Source organism: Antechinus flavipes, chromosome 3 (genome assembly GCF_016432865.1).
Source record: "Antechinus flavipes isolate AdamAnt ecotype Samford, QLD, Australia chromosome 3, AdamAnt_v2, whole genome shotgun sequence".
Classification (NCBI taxonomy): Eukaryota; Metazoa; Chordata; class Mammalia; order Dasyuromorphia; family Dasyuridae; genus Antechinus; species Antechinus flavipes.
Window position 1 is genome coordinate 144,668,230 of NC_067400.1, and position 6,000 is coordinate 144,674,229.

Genomic DNA, 6,000 nt, shown 5'->3' on the forward strand with positions numbered 1-6,000 from the left:
ATGCATAGGGTACCTTGGATTGTGACCTTGCTTTCTTTCCCCAGGTATAGATTATATTTTAGTTCAAATGTTTGCCCATTCACTATCATCCCCCTTCCATTTCTCAGAGGATAGAACAGATTATGGGTATTCTTTATTGTTTCACAGGGCAGAACTAAGAGCAATAAGTGGTGTTGTAAGGATAAAAATTTTATTTCCTTATAAGGAATAGCTTGTACCATTCTCCAAAAGTGAAATTACTTTCCTCAGTGTAGTGTGCTTTCTAGAGCCCCCAAATTGGGGTGCCAAAATATACTATGGTTTCTAGAGCCACCATGCTGGGGTGCTAAAATATACCATCCAGAATGGTTCTCTAGAGGACCTCAAGAGCAGCCAGAGTCCTTGGTCTCAGTGGAGAAGTAAAGAAGGCAGGAGACCCACTAGGATAGTCAAAGATGGAATCCCCTTATTTCAAGTCCTCTCAGACCCCAAATGCCTTAGTATGATTATATCACTACAGCTCACTGAGCATGTATCAACTATAGAACCATTACATCTCCAAAGCATACTGAGCAAATGTTAACTATAAGCATCCTGCTATTGATATGTAAATTCCTCTTTACAGTAAGTATCCCTTGCTTTAAGTAGAACACAGATGATCATGCTCTCCCTGACTTCTCAAGAAGGGTGAGAACACCAAAGGGAGATAGGGAGCCAAATCAGGCATTGTCAATAGGTTCCCTCTGTGGCTGAAAGGTCTTATACCTAACCCAAGAGTTCAAAAAAACTCTGGGATAGTGGCAAATAGGGCCACTATCTGCAGCCCTCTACACTTATGAAATAGTGAACTTCTTATTCCTGGATATATTGAAGCTTAGACTTGATGTTCTAAACTAATTTAGTCCTAGAATACATTTGGAGTTTTCATATGTTGATGGAACTCAAAATATTTCTTTAATTGTATGGAATATACCAAGATAAAGCAGATTCATGAAAATTTTGAGCACATAGAGTTGATTCCATGTCAAAACATTGATATGTATTCTGTGTTTTGAGTAATTTATAATTTCATGATTAATACTTTAAATAAAAAATATAATTTGTTTTTCCCAAAGCTTGTATTTATATCATATTGAACATATGGTTCCACAGCAAATAGTTATGGAAATTCTACTATAGAGGATACTCCTTTATGAGATGGATTTGAATTACATGATATTTGAGCTCTTGTCCAACTCTGAAATTCCATTAAAACTTACTTTCATTTCAGTTTTCACATATTAACTATATATTAGCATAAGATAGACTGGTGAATACAAATGTATATAGTAACAAATAGTAATAAAATTTTAGTCCCTCTGGAAAAAACTAAAAATGGAATTCCTATAGATTTATGGGGGGGAATTTTTCAATAGCAGTGTAACAATATTCTCATATTGTCAGGAGTGAAAGGATAGCTTCATTTTCTTGAAAATCTATAAAAATAATTCACTCTCTAAACCTGTATTTTTATTCCTTTTAGCATATCCAAATAAAGTTTAGAGATGACATAGATGATATTAAAGTAATAGCCAAAAAGCGATAGATCTAGTGGTATACCTTATCCAAAGATTCAGGTTCTTTTTTGTATTCTCTACCTCTTTACAACATCTGGAAAAATCACCTAAAAGTTATGTATTGGCTCCCATCTAGGATTTATCCAAAGAGATCAGAAAAGTATTCAGGAAGCAAAGTTCCTCAGATATAGGATTATCTCCTTTACCACGAAAGAAATGCTTAAAATAAAACAAAAGAACAGATATTCCAAAGAAGAACTCAACAACGTTTTAAAATATGGAAAAAGAAACCATAAGTTCTATTATATTCTTTCAGAAAGTTGACACTTAAATTGGGACAGCTGAAGTGGCATTTCATATTCATTTTGATACTTCTCTGTACAATTCCATTAAAGTCACTATGTTCTGGCAAACCATCTGTCTGTTAGTGAACATTTTTTTTTTTTGAGGAGGTTATAACCTTCTCCTGCTGTCAATCAGATCTGATTAAAGATAACCCAAACTTCCCACTGAGTTCCTCACTAAACTCCCCATTTCTCATTATTGGTTGTCTGTGATCACAGAAGGAAACACCAAGCAAAGGAGGCAGTGAGGACCTGGAGAACATGGTCAGGCTCACCAAGAAAAATAGCCAAAGCTGCCAGAAGAAGAAGATAGATCTTTCTTTTCTCCTGGGTTACTAGACTGTCCAAGAGAAAGCTCAAAGGACCCTGAAGCAATTGGCAAACAGAAAAATAAAGTTGTCTGACAGCAGAATCACTTTCTTTAAAATTTTATAAAGTGGGTGACTAATGTTTTTTGGATAAAACACCGTTCTTTTCTCCTGAGTCACTGGGTAGTCCAAGGGAAAGCTCAAAGGATCTTGAAACAATTGGCAAACAGAAAAATAAAGTTGTCTGTCAGAGTTGAATCACTTTTTTTAAGTTTAAGTGAGTAACTGGATCAAGGACCAATCTTTTTGGATGAAACTCCCCATCCTGAGGCTAGAAGCAGGTGCACAAGATTCTGTATGATCTTTTTTGAAGGGCTACAACTCCTGCAATCCACATAAGGCCAAAATGCATGCTTCAATGGGATTACTACTATAATGCCAGAGAAACTGAGGCAGGATAGAGATTAGAGAATTTTTAATGTGTTATTAATTGGAGAGCATAATTGACTGGACAGGACTCTCCTCTCAAAGTGTCCAGTGATGAATGGGAGAATTCCAAATCCTTATATACCCTTTACAGACAAAAAGGGGAAAGAAGCAGGAAGATTCTTCACAGATCCATTTGGTTCTGTCAGGTTGGGGGGGGGGGGGAGGTTAATAAATTCTTACTAAAAGCCAGAGTCAGGATGTCTGAATAAACAGAAGTAAAGATGTCAATGAGGTATCCGGGATAGTCTTATCTTTTGGAATATTTTAGAGGGGTAGTGTCATAAATTCTTGGAGCACCATCCAGCTGCTCCAACCAGTGCTATATTCTTGAGAATTTTTTCTATGCTGTGGCTAAGGAAACCTACTTTAAACTGTATCTGGCCCTATCTACAAAACCTCTAATATACCAAAATGTGAGCATACTGTTCCTAGAACTGTTTTGAATGGGGATGGGAGAAGAGAAATCAAAACTTCCACTATAATCTTTCCCAAGAAACAGAAAAAATTGTGATGAAGGAGAAATTTGAGACATAATTCTATATGGTTAATCATTTTATTAATTATTTCTAGTAGATAATTAATAAAAAGTGTTATTTGACTATTTTTCCTTGTAATATTGGAGAAACTGAGGCAAGATAGAGATTAGAGAGTTTTTAATATTTTATTTGAAAGGGAGAGGTTTACTGGAACCAAATGGATCCATGGTTTGGTCTCTGGGCTGAATGAGACTATCGTCTCCAATAATTCAGCATCCAGCAGAGAATGTGATTTCTCAATGACATATTTAAACAAGTAGCTAAACAAAGGCAGTCGGGGAGAGGTGGGGAAAAGGAGAAGAGGGGAAGGAAGCAGGGTGGGGCGGGGAGTCCAAACCCTGGTGAGTGGGAATCTCCAGGCATGGACCATCAATCCAGTTCTAACAGGTTGGGGCTTATGACAATAATTTTTTGCAAAGCGGGAGTTAAGAAAGTGTGGGGCTAGAGACAAAGTCTGGACTCCCCACTTTTGAATTTACACATTGACAATTTATAACCTCTGAGTTATATCAGTCTTAATGAACCAGAGTGGGAGGGGATTGCAACTAACGGGATTGAGGCAGAGCAATTAAGAAAACTGAAGCAGAACCAATTAGGGAAACCGAGGCAGAACAATTGGGAAACTGAGGCAGGATAATAAAAGAGAACTGTGGCACAATATCCTGAATCAAAGATATATCATGAAGGCTTGTTAATCTCATATACCCTTGGAAAAGTGGGTGTTTCTAATAGGCCACAACCAACTCTGATTGGTTAAAATTGAGAAAAATGAATATTTTAATGAGAGGTCCAACTATTCTAACAAGGAATTGGAAGGAATGACTTTGATTATGTCACTTTTATTCCCAGACTATCCCTAGGCAATCCAGACAAAGAATCTACAATATCTCCTACCCCCAACTCCAAGACTTATTAGAAAACAAAGGGCTTTTATACTTGGATGTTTGAACAATTGAAGAATATGTTAATGCGATCTCAGTATCAATTACTTTGGTCTGATACTTCTTTAACCTAGTAGAGGTTGAGGAAGTAAGAAAAGAAAAATTCCTGTATCTTCTTAATAGTAAATAGTTATTAATATAGGAGAGAAATAATCATTTGATATTGAATACACATCATGTAGGAGTGATCACAAAGAATATCTGAGTGGATCTTTTTTTTTTAATGACTTATAATTTATGTCAAAATAGAATGTCAAATTTAGTGATACTAATAAATTCTGCCTTTTGAGAAAACAAAGTAGGTGGTTACAAATAGACCCTGACTTTAGATACTGAAATTGAGCTCTATTCTAAGAACATCAATATCTGTCACACCTAAAATTCCTCAATAGAAATTCATTCCTTTGGGTCTTTAAAATTTTTTGGTCTTTAGGAGTTCTGCATTAAAATGCAAATGTTCCTGTCAGATAATACCTCCTGCTAAGGTTTTAGCAGACAGAATGTGATGGGTGGGAGATGAGCTAACCAGTGATTAGAGCAAGGAGTGAAATAAAAAGTTAAAGGCAAATTACATAAATTGTCCAAGGACAATGACTCTAAGGAAAATAATTTTGGAGTTATTTACCATTCCAATTTTTTTAAATCCACTTACTGCTTTGTTTTTCAGAAAATATCAATATATATAGATATATTTAAATAGATAATAATTAGCATAAAATGATTATCATAAAATGTTACATGTAAAATAAAGGGAAAAAACCCCTAAAATTCTTGAAAAAGTGTAAAACACTTTCCCCATCTTTCTATGGAATTCTCGAAATACATTTCAATGTTAATAGTGCAATACTTTGATTTTTCACCATTGGTTGTTCTGAATTAACCTATAAGAGGTGTGCCTATGTGGCAATACTAACAATGACTTTGACAAAGACTAGAGCACTCTCTGTGTCTGGTAAAATGATAATGTCAATTGTGGGACACAGGTTGTGGCCTGTTAGAAACACCCACTTTTCCAAGGGTATATAAGATATAAGCCAGAGAATACTGGCTGATAATTTATTTTGAAAACAGTAATGCAATATGATTGGAGGAGTTAAAATTCTAGTTTCCTTGTCCTGTTATTTTCACTATCACTCTCTACTTCAGCATAGAAGTTATTTAAAATGATGGAATACAAATAATAAAAATATATTTCCTACATAATTGAGTTCTCTTCCATACCCACCCACCTACCTTCCATACCCACATTACAAAATAAATTATTCCTTTTTCAATTTCAGAAGAATTCTTATAAAGAGTGGGATATTTATAAGGTACAATGACCATTTATATCTAAATAAAATATACATTAAACTTTAGATTAGACTTTAGATTCTAATTAGACTTTATAGATTAAAGATTTCCTTTAAGTGTTTTCAATTTATTGGAAATAATCCTAGTAAATTTTCCAACTTTTAATTTTTTTCAAACAACTAGGAAGAAATAACAGAACTTTTACAACAATATAAAAACCTGATTGTTATATGTTCACTATCTTCAATTATATTGACTATAAATTATCCAAAAGGTTCTGAGGTTAGATTTAAACCATGGGGGATAATAAAAAGTAATCACTGATTTATAAGTACCAAATTTTGGCCAATATTTCATGCATTCACTACTCAAGAGAAAAAGTATGCTAAAACATTAGAAGTATATGGGATGGAATTACATTAAACCCCTCTTACCCAATTTGACTACTTGGAGGCATCTCTCCGTAAAACAGAAAGTTTTAATTCAGTTCTTGCAAGAAGAGGATCAACATACAATCTGAGCAGTTCAGATTAGAGTGGGTGTGTGTTGAGAGC